The 17,291-nt window shown below is 31.9% G+C and overlaps 1 protein-coding gene across 1 annotated transcript in view; it reads left to right on the top strand.

Annotated features, from left to right (window-relative positions):
* Positions 1-17,291, top strand: part of LOC125075076 — a 60,018-nt gene that overhangs the window by 553 nt on the left and 42,174 nt on the right. The window lies entirely within an intron of this gene.

Below are 17,291 nucleotides of genomic sequence, written 5' to 3'. Positions count from 1 at the left end.
TACAGTATAAAAACTTAATTAATATAAATTAGCAACAAGTTGATTAAAAAAAAATAAACACGACAATTAATTAAATATTAAAATTATTTTATAGAAATGAATATTTATACTTTTATGAAATATTCATTAATAAGACGATAATGTTATAATAGGCTTATTATTGCTAAAATTAGCATACTATATCTAATACTATATTATAAAAACTATATTAAAATACATTTTTCAATTATATTTTTATTTAATAAAAAAAAAAAAACTTATATTATAAATCAATGCGATTAAGTTTATTGTAAACATATATTCCGTAACGCTTACAACATATTAGATTTATATATAGCCTGCTCTTGATATTAATCTTATATCTTTGCTTTATTAAGATATTTTAATGAATGAATATAACGATCAACAATATTTAATATACTTAAAAATTAAAGGCTTATTAATATTAAGTCCTTAATTATATGCAAATATGAATTTAAAATAGTTACTGTATAAATCTTGACCGCGTGGAATGGTGGCAAGAATGCTAGCAGCATTTCCCCGTTGGATAGCAATTCGGATCCTCTGGGCAAAATTAAGGATCACCGCTCGTGTCAGTGGAGGCAATAAGGCGAGGTGTTATACTTTTAATGAAGCTTTTTCACAATCAAAAATATTCTATTCTAATATATGTACATAAAAGCGAAGTACCACTCACTGATTACACGAAATCCCACTAACTAACCACCTACAAACTTAAAATATGGCAGGTAGGTTCCTTATAGGGTTCCTTAAACATGCGCTATGAACGAATTTCACAATAATTTATCATCATATATCATATTTTCATATGATTTGACGACCTCCGTGGTCGAGTAGTGTGTACGCTGGTTTTCATGGGTACGCCACTCCGAGGTCCCGGGTTCGATTCCTGGCCGAGTCGATGTAGAAAAATCATTAGTTTTCCATGTTGTCTTGGGTCTGGGTGTTTGTGGTACCGTCGTTACTTCTGATTTCCATAACACAAGTGCTTTAGCTACTTACATTGGGATCAGGCTAATGTATGTGATGTTGTCCAATATTTATTTATTTTATTTATTTATAATAATACACCCCTAAGGGAGTAAAACGGATTTGTAATTTGTGTTTTAAAATTTTCGCATGTTCAGCTAGTATTTTTATTAAAGCTTTATGTATATTTAATAAAATGCAAATCTAGCACCGGCAAGAAACTCAGTAGTTACTATTGCAGTAAGTAGGTATAGTAAGTATATTTATCTATCTTCTTTTAAATAAATAAAATACAACGAATATAAATAATTTAACGAATACAGATAAACTTTTATCGACATCAATATAGTAAGATATAAATCTTTAAGAAAGATTATACGTAAATGTAGTTAAGATAGTATTATTGTATATATTAGTCATAATATATACGATAATATGTAATGGCTACATAATAAATATTTGACCTCAGATGACACGGATCCTATAGCTATAACAATCTTAATAGTTAAATACATTATACAAAAACTTATTTGAAAACTAATCAAAGTAGACTAAGTTTTTCCTTGTGTTCGAAAATAAAGATTACAATTTTAAAAAAAAAACGTATTTGCGTAAAATTTCAACGATAGCATAATGTAATTTTTTTTTTAACTTTCGAACGTTCACAGACGATGAAAATCTTGATATATATATTTTTTTTTTAAATAATATTTAATGTACAAAGACATTAATGTTGAATCAAATTAATTTATAACAAGAATTAATTGTGGACAACATAAACATTTTCATTCTCATGATTAATTAACTTATAAATACCGTTGCTTTTAAATAAAAAAACTCATAAATATGTTTAATGATTTTATTATCGTATTTGAAAGATTAAGAAATATTCTTATCATAATATATTTTAAAAATGTTTGATAAACCTGATGATGACGAATATTTAAATTTATTATAATTAATATATTTGATGGTCGCAGTGGAAAATATTTAAAAAGAATAACTGTCAGGTTTTTTACCGGTTCTCAGTAGAATCTACATGAAAAACCAATAGCGCAAATCTTTAACGGCTCAATACTACCTCTCGTTCTTTGTCTGCCTGTTAACGTTCCCAATCCAATCACAATCATCACAGCGCCACCTACCGGATACAGGACCCACACAAAGACACACAAAAAAAAATCGAATTCTTTCCAATTTTTTTACATACAAACTTACAGAAGATTTACATATATAGATATATTCTTTTTCGATCTGTCAATGATACATTGATTGTAATTTGGCGCGATAGATGGCGCTGTAGTCTGTATTCTCTCTGTATGACTCATATGTTCACAATGTTAGTTTAGCGAAAATAAATAAAATGACATAATCCTTACTTGTATGTATATGTCGTGACGCAATTTAACGATATCATTTTAAATAATATCATTTATAACGTCTCTTCTGCAATCTTTTGATTTCGTAAAAAGGGACGGAAGTTTGTAACATAAAACGTGACCAATGAGCGCGCGGTTTTTTAGATGTCAGATGATTATAGATTTATAGATTATAATACAAAATTTGAATTATAAAACAATGTTTATCTCAATAAATAACCGTAAAATATTTATTAAAAGTACAGTAAAGTAACAATGTTTTAATGATATTTGTAAAATACAATAATAAACACGATGTATTAAATAAAATGTCATTTTGAATTAGTTAAAAACAAATGTTTAAAAAAAATGTTGTTTAAATTTATATATTTAATCTTTAGATTAAAACATAGTGTTAAATAAAACATAATTTAAATAAGTAAATAGCACGGAGGTACGGACGTGCGAACATCTTTACATATACATAAATTCCTTTACGATTGTGACATAAGCCGGATACGAATTTCGTACTAAAATGCAAATAAGTTTAAGAATATATTGGGAATTCCTACGAAATAATAGCTCATTATTATACTAAAATTCAAATTTCGAGTTTTTACTAATGTACGGGGTTCTCTTTGTTTAAAAAATAGGTTTTTCTTTTAAATTTTATTAGTAAAGTTTCCCGCTACTGAAAAAACAAGCGCTTGTTTTTTTTTTTTTATTTGATATACATTTATTTTAATCAAGGTAACAATTATACGTTTTAGTATTGAACATTGTATATTATTTATCTTTATTTATATAATTATATTGTATGTCACTGAACTTCTAAACGGCTGGACCGATTTTTATGCCTTTTTTGGTTGTATTGTGTTGATGGCTTAAATTGGACTCAGTATGTCACAGAAGTATTTTTTTATGGCACTCAATAATTGAATTGTTATTCTCAATGTGAAATGTTACAATAGTACATAGTTTCTAGAAAATTCGAATATCGATACAAGCTTTTGTTGCAAAGTAAAATTTAAGGCGTCTGATCAATGGGCACACTAATGAGCCTTCTCTCGTATTATTCTTACTGGTGCTGTTCGAATTGGTTTAGGTTTCTTAAAAAAATCAACCAAGATTTAGAAATAACTTAAAACAAACTGAATTTGAACCCACGATCCTTGGTGCCGCTATCAATTCCTTTACAAGCGTGTAGGAAAAAATATACTTAAAAATCGTTTGTCTTGACAGTATTCTATCGTACAGCCAAATACTAAGTCAAGAACTGTTACCTTCTTAAGCAAGTTAAATATAGTTGACAGATGACATTAGTAAATCAAATATCTATTTTGGATTTGTAAAATTAAAAAAAAGTAAATCTATTTTCGATGGGTTAAATAAAAAAATACAATGTAATAGATTTAAGAAAGCGTATTTAAACGCTCGATAGGTTCAGATGAGATTTAGAACATTGTTTAATTTTTTTAAATTACCAAACGGAGGCAAAGGAAACAGACAACGTGCTTAATATTAAATATTAAATAAACATTATTTTAAATTTCGAACACACAAATGTTAACCTTGAAAATTGGAAAAAAAAAAGATGGGTAAACATAAACTTGATATACATTTGGATGACGAATCTATGTACGGTTAGCAATAAAAAACATTAACATGGAAAATTCTAGTTGAGTTTTTTATCTTACTTGAGATTAATATAAAATTCCGATTACAATAGGAAGCTGGCTACGTCATTGTTATCACGAGATCTTCAGTACTTGACCTTACCGAGTAATTAAAATTTTGTTGTATGAGTACTAGTGGTTGTGTTGAGATAATATGAACTCACACATAAGCAGGGCTTCAAATCATATGTCAAATTCGTTAGCCAAATATGTTTGCAATTGGAAAAAATATTTTTCGTAACATTTAACTTGGTAATACGTTAAGATCTCAAGAGATATAAGTCTATTCACGATATATAGTACACAGCTGTTCAAAAGCACAGGTCCAAACTATTCTATGACTTTCAAAAACAGCATCCGATACGACCGGAACGAGTTCAGGCGCATTAAGAACTACTCCTGTACTTTCCAAGGCACGAACAACGCTTCCAATTTCCACACAGCAGGTTGCTGTTGAGAATGATTCGACGATGAAACGTAACTTAGGGCATGAACTAACCTTATTATACTTACATATTATACAGCCTTATAGAGCCTTAAGCCTACTAGACCATTAGTAACCTGTTGATTTCCCATTGCTAGGCTAAAGCCTCCCCTCCCTTTTGATTCTTCTCGGTAGAGTCTACATTCCGGACCGGTGGTAGCTTAATAGTTTGTTAAATGATGATTTAAAAGTGTTTGTAAAAGCCTTCTTGAATAAAGTATATTTTGATTTTTGCTTTTGATGTTTGGAGCTTATTCCAACACGCTGTTCTAATGCAGGTCGGTGGATACACATGTGGCAGGATTTCATTGATATAAGACATACATTAGTTTTCTTTCACCGCGTCAATGAATTATAAACACAAATGCTTAATTTGTGTTTACACGTAAATTCGCAATCTTCGTTCAAAATGCAGGCGCTCTAACCACTCGGCCGTCTCCGCTTATTATTAGATAAATACTCCGTCAGAAGTTATCAAATAAAAGTAACTTAAAAAAAACACACACACATATATACCAAGACATACAAACGATCGATGCTAATAATATTTTACCCAAGATCGCCAGTATTTATCTTACGTATCAACACACAAAACAACATAATGACTTCTATACACATACTGATAAAGTTCACATGCCTTGCGCGTAACGTGTGTTACTTTCATAACACGTTACGAAAGGACGGACGACCGAATTTGGTCGTATCGACTCGATAAATTATATCATACATAGTTATAAGTGAAATTTTGACACATTGTTTAGTGTTTTTTTTTTTTATACTTTTGTTTAACGTCAAAAACAATTGAATACGGTTTAATTTTGCTCGATAATACGATTGATAATGTCTTATTTAAATATATTTTGTATAAAGTATCTAAATTTATTATTTTGTAATGTTATTACTTATATAAACAGGAAAAGGTACAGTTTTTATTTTCGTTCGTTTGACATTCGTTTGGTTGCTATTGTAGAGCTTTTGTAGTATAAATAATAAAAAAAAACAATAGTGTATTATATATGTGTCCGAAACATACGTACACGTTTGGAAATTTTCAATAGTGATTTTTGTAGAATTTATTATTTAAAGTAGATTAAAGATCAGAAGTCTATCTTAGTTTAAGGGATTTGGGACTACCCGGTCGGTCACTTTTCATCATATGAGCTTTTTATCAGCCTTATGAACGTTGAATGAATGAATGGATGTTGTAATCTTGGCAAAGCTTTTACTGCACACAGCACCTCAATAAAAGCGCAATGTGCAGCAAAAGTGCTTAAAACTAAAAGCTAATAATTAATACTTCTAGAAAGCACCAGGCTTATAAGGGTCATTTTAAATAATAGTAATTTTCTACTACACTAAAAATTCACAAAGATTAATTTTACTACCTCTCTAGTCGATTAGTGTGTACACCGGTTTTCACGGCGTTCGATTCCCGGCCGAGTCGATGTAGAAAAAGTTCATTAGTTTTCTATGTCTTGGGTCTGGGCGTTTGTGGTACCGTCGTTACTTCTGATTTTCCATAACACAAGTGCTTTAGTTACTTACATTGGGATCAGAGTAATGTATGTGATGTTGTCTAATACATATATTTGAACTTGTATGTTACCGTGAAATATAGTTAAAATATTGTGTACATATATATATTTTTATTTTTTTTAAATTAAATATCAACGATCACACAACACAATTTCTAAGAACGTAACCTCATTCTCAAACCCTCACCTCCGACCTCTAAAAGTTTAATTATGAAAAAGCCTTTTTGAATAATTAATCTAGAGAAATATACCGATGATTTCGTAAACAAATTAAAGATGATATTCTAAATATTTCACAAACACGCAATCGACCTTGATACGTTACAAATGTGTTTATTCAAATCGAAGAAAATGATCTAAATTTTAAATACATAACGAAATATGTTTTGGAATGATGAAAAATATATAAATTTGAATATGTTTAAGGGGTCGCGAGGACGTATATGTTAATATTTAACAATATATATATATAATCTGAGATGAGCCAGGGGTTAGAACGTTACTAAATTTTCAAGTGTTCGATTTGTGTGTAATGCATCTCGCTCTAGGCGGTGAAGGAAAACATCGTGAGGAGACCCCACGCGTGGTGCAATAAGCTCCAAAGCATCTCAAATAGGGAGGCGTTAGCCCAGAAGTGGGACGTTAAAGGCTGTTACTGTAATAGATAATTACATGTAGACATTATTGGTCCTGTTTATTCGTTTGTTGTATCGTTGCCCACGTCCCATTGCTTAACGCTGGACTTTACGCCCCGATATCAGATGCCGGGGTCATTCTTAGAGTCAGGCAAGGCATCGAAATCCGCTTATACTGTATTGGTTTCTCTATTTTGATATATTTGGATTAGATAAGGATTCTTTTTTCAATAACTGGCAATACTGAGCGGTAATAAGTCTGGTCAAGAGAGAGTTTAGTGTATATCTCAAAAGTATGCTCTACCTGTGGCTTAAGGAGCTTTTTATAGAGGTTGTTTTAGGCTAACTTCATGACATTAATACATATTTAGATTTTACTCATTATATTTTTCTGTCCCCACAGCCATTATGCATTATTTTCATAATACTCTATTGTCGTAATTAACTTTTCAAATTCCTTAAAAACAGTCGATCTTATTTCGAACGTTCACAATATTTTTGGGCAGTTTATAATGTGTATAGTATCATTGTAAAATTTTAAAAAATTACGATCTATACGAATTTTAAATTTGTTTGTTATTTGTATAATTCATTTTTATCTTTCATTGGTAGACAGCTACGATATTACTGAGTACTATACCTAAGGTGTAAGTTATATTTCTATCATAAATTTTTCTTTATTAATAAAATACATCCTTGCGAAGCTAACATATCTTAAATTAGCAGCCTGCTAGCACTGCTGGGCTAAGGCCTCCTCTCCCTTTGAGGAGGAGGTTTGGAGCATATTCCAACACGGTGCTCCAATGCGGGTTGGTGGAATACACATGTGGCAGAATTTCGTTGAAATTAGACACATGCAGGTTGTCCTCACGATGTTTTGCCTTCACCGCCGAGCACGAGATGAATTATAAACACAAATTAAGCACATGAAAATTCAGTGGTGCCTGCCTGGGTTTGAACCCGAAATCGTCGGGCGCGTTCTAACCACTGGGCCATCTCGGCCCAATAGCATATCTTAAAACCGCTTAGGGTCTTTTCGTTTCTGGTGATATGTTAGAGTCATCATATCAGGCGAACGCTGAGTCAATTCGACCTAAAAAACATAATCAAAAAATATTATACACACTTATGTTAGATGACCTAGAAAATAAAAACTAGACCTGTCACTCGATTTCGTCACTAATATATTGGATTTTGAATGTCTCGACCTGGGGGTCGAATTCGTGATCTCTCACCGTCATACCTTTCAAAATAACTCATATATCCACGCCACATAATAATGATAAAAGATCGATAAGTTTACATCACTTATAATAAATTGTTAACGGATTTTGTTTGTAAATTCATTATTGTAACTAGGTAGGCAGACTGCCTTAGACATTGGACCAATAAATATTAACCATCCCTAACACCGCCGAAGTACTACCAACTTAAGCAACTAAAATGTCAGCCCTTGTGGCTGTAGTTAGTTCATAAAACTTTCTATTTTGCTAGTATGGGTCAAATTGGTCAACGGATTTGACTGGAAATTATCACACGTTTAGCGCCCGTACCATATAATCATATATAATAAATATTTGTTAAAGTTTTCCTTAAAATTGTTGCGTAAGATGATTCGTCTATAACATTCTTGAAAATGGAACAACTTCCGCGCCAAATATTCTGTCAATGTCACGAAAATGACACGTCAACGCTTCTTCTTTTTTATTACGTAAAATCTTATGAAGGGCAAAAGAAAAAATGCAAATTCCACAAATACGAAATTGAAGTTATTAATGTCACATCAGAAGATAACAATATGAAAAATATATAATTTATACACCGGATTAGCATACCTTATATAATTTTTTTTTTTTTTAATTTTTCGCCATGTTGTAGGGTCATATAACTCTTAACCTATGGTCGTGGATTTCTTTTATTTGTCATAACTATGCAATACACTGTACGTAATTGCCGAATTGATGTTTCACAGAATTTCAAAATTTTATTTACGAAAATGGTCGTCTTTTAACAATAATTTGATAGAGGATTTTATAAATTTAATTGTTTATCAGTACTAAAACTATTATTGTATTAAGCTTACTAGAGAGTCCTAACTTTAAAAATGACATGTACACTATGGTAAAGTATGAAAAAAAAAAACTGTAATCGATGAACTCTGAAACTACTGAACTTATATTAATAATTCTTTTACGCTTTCGTCGTCGAATGTTAAAAAAAAAAAATATCTTTGTATTTCCGAATCTAAGCCCTAGGTTTCATTACAAGAGGTGTTATTGTATTTGTTATAAGCAAAAAATCATAACTTTCGTTTTTATAATATTACTATAGATAAAAAATATTTTGAATGGATTTTAAAATGGCCGTTCACAAAGATGATTTTTTTTATGGCAACGATCGAAAATTAAACGGTTTAATTTTTTTAAATTATTTTCAATAACAAAACCGTTACTGAGTATCGAATTGGGTTAATATTAATATTATTGTAATTGTCAAGGTCTGATATTATCTTCAAAAATCATGAATATTGTTTATCGCTCTCACATTCTATATGACAACAGCTGTTGTTCCAGGAAAGGATAATAGTGATGTACCTTTGGGTAATATTTTAAGTTACATAAAACTATCGATAAATTAAATAATAATATGAATTTAATATCATAATTATTTTTAAATTAATTTATTTCTATTAGAATAAACATAGCCAATGTTAAAAAAAAATATTGCGAATTTTTTTTCTGTTTCTACTACTTACTTACTAGGTTACTCATCCTTCAAACCGGAAGACAATAATACTAAGTATTGTTGCTTTTTAGTATATCCTATGAGTGGGCTTCCGAAACGGCCTCGCACCAAGTACCACCACGCAAAACGTATTTTTTATGCAATTAAATAATACTTTAAATGTTGCGCCTTAATCATTTAACACGTTGCTTCGATCAAGTAATTCATTTTATAACAACCGTAAATTCGTTGCTCACGATTAGTTTTAAAAAGTAAATTTTTTAGTTGTAAGTTAAACCACATTCTGCCATATGCCAAATAATTATAAAATTATATTCTATCTGTGTTAAATTGACATTATCAATCAGTATTACGATAAACTCATATGTTGTAATAAAACAAAAAACATCAATTCTGTGTTTCTCTATTCTCTTATTTACTTGGTGGTAGGGCTTTGTGCAAGCCCGTTATCGTACCACCCACTCATCAGATATTCTACCGCCAAACAACAATATCTACTATTGTTGTGTTGCGGAAAGAACAAGCACAAGGAACCGTAACGTATTAGCTACCAACGGTTCGGAATGTGGATTCAACCTGAACCTGATGAGTTGACGACCAACTCCTAAAACTTGAGCGTAGCCACGAAAATCTTGATTCGCTAAATTACAAAATATATTGTTAGAAATACTTATTTTTGTAGTTACATTCATATCATAATTATATATTAAATAAACTCAGATTTTGTTATTGTATCCGATTTCGTGAAAGTGTAATCGATTTCAGAACGTCATTCGAATTTAAAAAAATAATACAAGATGTTTTCCCGCGCAAAATAATTATTAAAAAAAACAAAAGTGAGTCGCGCATGGAATGACATTTGGAGATTTTTGTGAATTGACAACAAATAATAAATAAATTTTCCGTGTACTAGTGTATTTATTAATAGTACGTACATACTTCAAAGTAAGCTGTAACGTGACAACGTTACTAGTATTTTTGAATTGTTATACGCGAATTGTACAAAGACGTATAAGTTCCTGAGTGTTATAGGACAACGATTATGTTTATGTCATCTTTCTTTATTAACTGCACCCGTGCGAAGTTTAGGTTGGTAGTACTGGATTAATTCTTTCAAATTTAAAGCTATGTGCAGACATCATGAAACTCAGTAGTCAATATATACAATATAATTTATATATCCTGTAGGAAATGCTCTTTTATCATATATATGAAATTGGAAGACATGTTTATGACATGTTTATTACAATTTTAAAAATATTTCTTGGATGGTTCATTGTTTATTTTACAAATTAATTTAAACAATTTCCATTCTGTCAGTGTGGTTTGTCCATAATGAATTATTCTTTGTATCGGTATCTTTTAAAACATTGACTATATCTCGATATATAGATAGATATCTAGATATCACATATATAACATTGAAATTGTTAACTCGTCGGGATCATGTGAATGTTTTGTGGAGGCCCCAGGGTAGTTGACTCTATAACATCTTATCATAGACCCCCCCCCCTCCTCTTATTATTCATGTTTTCCTTTAGAATCATAGCACATAAAATTATGTTTTTTTAACAAATTCAACACTGTAAGTTATACATATACAGACAAGGTCATATCAAGTCCGCTTATATTGTAATTTGTAACCATTATGAATAAACTCGTCGGTAAATGTTTAAACAAAAGATTTTTCCCACATTACTCGGTAGTGATGCGGTATTTAAATATAAAACGATACCGATAAGATATATATATTATGTTATGATCCCATAAACATAACGTCATTCACCCTTACTAATATTATATAAGCGAACCTTTGTATGGATGTTTGTTACACTATTACGAAAAAACTACTGAATGGATTTTAATGAAACTTTACAATAATATAGCTTAAACAACAGAATTGTTATTCTGTTCGTAGGCTATAATTTTTAAAGATATTGTGTGATTAATACCTGACAACCAACCCCTGAATCGCAAGCGAGGCCGCGAGCGAAAATTAGTTTACATTTATAGAGATCAAATTTCCTATTTCTTTTCTAAGCCGATTTGAATAACTTATAACCTCTTTCACGAGTAATAAACAAAAATCGTGAATTGTAACCTCATTGTGTTTATTAAAAAAAAAACTAATCGTTTCTTACCGTTTCTTCTCACTAGAGGCCGCTTTACGTAACGGTGTTAGATTTAATATTGATAATTCAAAAACGATTAATACAAAGTTTACTTGACTTTAAATATATTTGATTTTATTTAAATACCTGTTAAATATATTAATCGTAATACATTAACGGAATCAATCGTCTTAATATCAATAGTAACTTTAATTTTATTTCATTTTAAAATAAAAGATATGATGGTAGGACAGCGAAAACGATACATAATTAAAACACATAAAAAAATTTATTATCAAATGTAATTAAAATGACAAAATATTATCGATATCATATTCATCGATAGTGTCGCATCACAACGCTTGCGTCAAGGTTCGTTAAGAACTCGTCCCGCGTCAATGAAATACCGAATAAAATATATAAAGAAAGGTTCCTATATTGAATACTAGTGACTCACCCGGCGTTTCACGATTACAATTTATTAATAAAATAAAAATCATATGAAATATAATTATGCTCTACATCACTCAGGAATAAAGTCAGTTTTATTAGTTTCGAAGGTTTTCCGTTACATAAAACATTATTTTACCCCTTCATACTATTAGTGTAATTATATACTATAGATTTCGAAGATATATCGTTATGTAAATTCGAACATAAGGTCACACCTGACAAGCAAGTATATAATTTGTGATAATTGCGGGTTCAAGCACAGACAAATACCCAGGGCCGGATCTACAATATGGCTTTTTGGGCTTCAGCCCAGGCCCCCCGTGGTGTCACGGGAACCTTAACTAAGTCAAGTCAAAGTAAAAAATAGACGATATTGCGAAAGAATCCATAACTTTTATTAAATTAAACAGATCGTATGGCTTGCTGCAATTTATCAAACCCATTCAATTAATTTAAATCAAGTCTACGTTCAGATATGTCTTAGGTGGGCCTCTAAGTAGTGTTAGCCCCCTAAACTAACGGTTCGGCGCTGCAAATGCCATTGATTTTTGACGTGTTTCATTTGTGTTAATAGTCCCACGATCAGCGTTGAATAAACACATCTTGAGTAGTCCTACATGTGTCAAATTTCAATGAAATTCGGTCATATTTGTATCGACTCGAATTGGAGAAGCGTGGTGGAATACTATTCAAAACATTCTGATCGAAGCCTTAGTCCAGTAGTGGGAGATTGATATATAGCTAAAACACATTAGAACAGACTAGTGGAATGTCCTGTTGAGCGCCAAAACTTTCGCCCAGCTCCAGCAGTTACTAGCATATTGATATACGAACTAAACCTGCACCTTAGCCGCGCGCCGCGACAACACAAACTTCCCACCCCCGTTCTAAGCTCTTAGAGGTGGAGTACAAGAAAATCCGTTCTTAGGGGTTGTCTACACCCTACAAGGAACTTATCTGAGATATTTCAAGTTTGTAGATGTTATAGTTTCTGAGATTTAATGATTAATCAGTGAGCGGTATTTCGCTTTTATGTAAAAGATGAGATAATATAAGATAAGATAAATATACTTTATTGTACACCGAAACAAAAAAAAAAAAAAGATACAAGAAGCAACACAACAAAATAGAAAACACTGTACAAAAGGCGGTCTTATCGCTAAAAGAGCGATCTCTTCCAGACGACCTTTGGATAGAGGACATTGAATACTCTAAGAAAGGGGTTCGGAGGTGTACACCTTTTAAATCATATATACACAAACATAACGTATCAACATAACATACATACATAAAGATCGAGAGATGAGATGAGATCAAAATACATCACAAAAATATGATAAAAATCAATGATATGTTAAAATAACATTAAGATCTCATGCAAATATCATATCTAGTAATAGCGTAGGCTCAAGGTTGTGAGTGTAAGGCTTTGAAAGTGTCGTTGGTGACGTAAACTCTGAACTATGGAGTGGGCGGCGTTGCTAACTGACTCAGCACGTAAATGGTACGAGAAATTTGCTATTTTTCATCTCGTATAAGGATTTTTGGATCACATGTGTTTCTTTATTACGTAATTTATTTATCATTGATGTAATTTTATTGTGAAATGAGAATTTGAATCGCTGTTTTCCAATCGATATGCTTTCTAAAAGATTAAGTATTTGTAATGACATATCTGATTGTTTGTTTCGTGTGCTAGGAGTGGGATGATCATTTGGACCAGCGACTTTTAGTTTTTTAGTTAAAGTCGTCCTGGGTAAATTCCACAAATAACTTGGTGGGCTTTGTGCGAGCCCGTCTGGGTACGTACCACCCACTCATCAGATATTCTACCGCCAAACAGCAGTACTCAGTATTGCTGTGTTCCGGTTTGAAGGGTGAGTGAGCCAGTGTAACTACAGGCACAAGGGACATAATATCGTAGTTCCCAAGGTTGGTGGCGCATCGGCGATGTAAGGGATGGTAAATATTTCATACAGTGCCATTGTTTATGGGCATAAGAATACATACATTTATATATATAACATATAGTTACTGTAAATGCTCGAACTACGGTAAATCTTAAGATTTTTCAGTAAAAACTATTTTTGTTAAGGCCCCTAGCGGGTATAGGCCTCCTCCATCAGCTTCCAGGTTTTCCTTACCTGTGCTTTCTTCATCCACTTCAGCAATTTTTTTAATTTCAGCTACCCAACTTTCTTTAGGGCGTCCTCTGGCTCTCTTGCCACTAGGATCTTGCCAAGCGATCAGCCCATTTCAACTTCAGCCGTAAAAATCGCTAGCAAACCTAATTAATAAATAGAGTAAAAGAGGATTATTGATGGTGGTGGTTCTTCTCGGTAAAATTTTAATTGCAAACCGATGATAACGCTGACGATTAAGAAGTACTAAGAGCCTACTATCCTTGAATTCCAATATGTTGTTAAGGTAGGCGTTTTGAAGATCATATACATCCGTCATACCTTATATATTATTTATGAAAAACATATATTATGTTAACTATGTCGTGATTTTCGTCCTCAAACAGTGAGACATTCGTCAATATATATAGTTTGTTTGTTCGTTATTGAGGAATTTCGTATTAGTGAAGGCTGTTTCCTATCTACTTGTTAGAACGTATTGTCTTCCGGTCTGTCTGGTGTGGTTGTTAGGTGTAGATTCTAAGGTCTTTGGTTCAAAGCAATCAGGCACATATAAAAAGTAAGATACTGTTTTTTTTTAGGTCTAGAAATAGGTAGTTTTGATATTTCCGTATCTCGGATTGCCTTGGAAAATGGTGTTAACTCTACTGTGCTAGGAATAGTACTTAAGACGTTCTGCGGCTGAACTCTTACGAGTTGCGTTGGATTTATCGTCAAATCGGATTAAAAGAGTGCACAAATCAAATATATAATAATAAATATAGTTTTGTAAAATTACGTTTCAAAGTGTAGAAGCCGACCTAAATAAAGTATGTTTTGATTTTGATTTTACAATAATTGACCATTTTTTTGTAACTCCTGCTTGTAACGATCAAACAAAATATCCTTCAAACAAACTTAAACATACAATTATGTTACATGACCATAAATTTACGACCCACGATAAGCCATCCTTGTCCACCTGTCCTTATATAGACAACTATACCTATACCACACGAACGCAAATGGTGACGCCATTATGACCTCTTGAGGGATGAATTAAAATCCTCTGTTCGTTTCTTTGGACTCAATCTATCTCCACACCAAAACCTATCGAAATGGGTTCAGCGGTTTAACCGTGAAGAGGTAACAGAGAGAGTTCCTTTCGCATTTTTAATTTTAGTATGGATTACTTAACTAGTCTGTTTAAGTGAAAATGTTGCATCTAAATACCGATAGATGGCGCTGTTTAAAGTTTAGCAAAAATAGCTTTACTCGATACGGTAAGGCCTTATACGAGCCCGCCTGGTCAAGTATCTAGGTACATTTAATAGTCTTTTCAAAATAGAAGAATGAATAAGGATTTAATATCTATGTATCTAAGCCACCACTCATTAGATATTCTACCGCCAAGCTGCAATGCTGTTCCGGTTTGAAGGGTGAGTGAACCAGTGTAACTTCAGGCACGACTTACATCTTAGACAGTAAGGAATGTTAAATATTTCCCACAGTCCCAATGTCAATGGACGGTGACCACTAACCATCAGATCGAATATTCGCAAATCAACCTAGAGCACAAAAAAAAATCTATAAATATTATTTAAATGGATATTAGTAAAACAATGCTGTCGTCTTCTCTCGAATACCAAATCTATGATATAAGAAAGAGATAACAGTGTTCAACTAAACTCTCGTTCAACGAGCTACTCGTCCCTAAAGCACCTACGGGATCCAATCCAAACCATCTCACCGAAAATGATCATCGAATTGAATCCAACCATTTAGGAATTCAGTCACACGCTTACAGAAGATTTATATACATATATAAATATATAATAAGTGTATTTTTAATATATAATGTAATTTCTATTACATTCGAAACAAGGCAATCAATTAGTCATCAAAATTACACATCAACGTGGGGACCAAGGCCTCGTCAAAAGTCGTAACTATTCATATTCATTGTTTGTCTAAACTATTGATCTTACGGTCGTACGAACGTACAGACATGTTGATATCATATTTTTAAATAGATATTTCTCAATTACGAATTTCACGAATGAAAAAAATCTTTAAATGATTTTTTTTAATTGTTATAATTTTATTTTTCCAATGTAATAATGAAACAATCAACAGCGACATGAACAGCCTGTAGATTTCCCACTGCTGGGCTAAGGTCTCCTCTCCCTTTGAGAAGAAGGTTTTGAGCATATTCCACCACGCTGCTCCAATGCGGGTTGGTGGAATACACATGTGGCAGAATTTCGTTGAAATTATACACATGCAGGTTTCCTCACGATGTTTTCCTCCACCGCCGAGCACGAGGTAAATTATTCTTAGCCTTAGCCCAGCAGTGGGAAATCTACAGGATGTTAGTGTACATACAAGTGTAATAAAAAAAAAGGCTTTTAAAAATTGTAATAATCGCAATAAAAATACAAAAATAGTTCCGTCATTTCCGGTCTTCATCATTAAACAACGCCGCTAATATTTTGTCATTGTCATCCGAATCGTATTTAGTTGCAAATTTGAAAAAAAATTCGACAATAGGATGTCAAATCCAACTTCCTAGATTGATTTACACGACTTTGTGAAAATTATATGAAGATTTTAAATTAACATGGTTATTTTTACTACTATGAGTATTTGTAAACGGGATATTTACCATGTTTTTTTATTTTCATTTGGCGGAGCTCGATATTTCGACATTATCTACGAATACTATAATATATAATCGAACTAAATCTCGTGAACAAGACATTCGTAGATAATGTCGAAATAAAAAAATGGTAAATATCTCCTATCAAATACTTATAGTCATATGACAAAGATGTTGACCTCTGTTTCAAGAGGCTAGCTAACTACGCAGGACATTATAGGGCTCAAGTGTGCGAGCAAACACAGATGAACTCTCTATTACGACTTTGATAATCCAACTAAATTAAAATGTACATCAAGAAGTATCTTACAACTTTGAATCGTTATTTTTCAATATTAAATTAAAATAAAAGGTACCAGCTGTTCGGAATGTGGATCCAGAAGAACCGACTAGGAATTCAGTAGTTACTCTTTTCCGACGTTTAATTTACATAGATTAAATACAATTAAATTATTGTTTATCCCGAGTTCTCCCCCCTTAACATCCTCTGTATTATCTTTTTATATGTAATAATGTGTTAATTGG

Source organism: Vanessa atalanta, chromosome 29 (assembly GCF_905147765.1).
Source record: "Vanessa atalanta chromosome 29, ilVanAtal1.2, whole genome shotgun sequence".
NCBI classification, from domain to species: domain Eukaryota; kingdom Metazoa; phylum Arthropoda; class Insecta; order Lepidoptera; family Nymphalidae; genus Vanessa; species Vanessa atalanta.
Note: the sequence above shows the minus strand (reverse complement) of the source record. Positions and strands in the feature narration are given on the sequence as shown.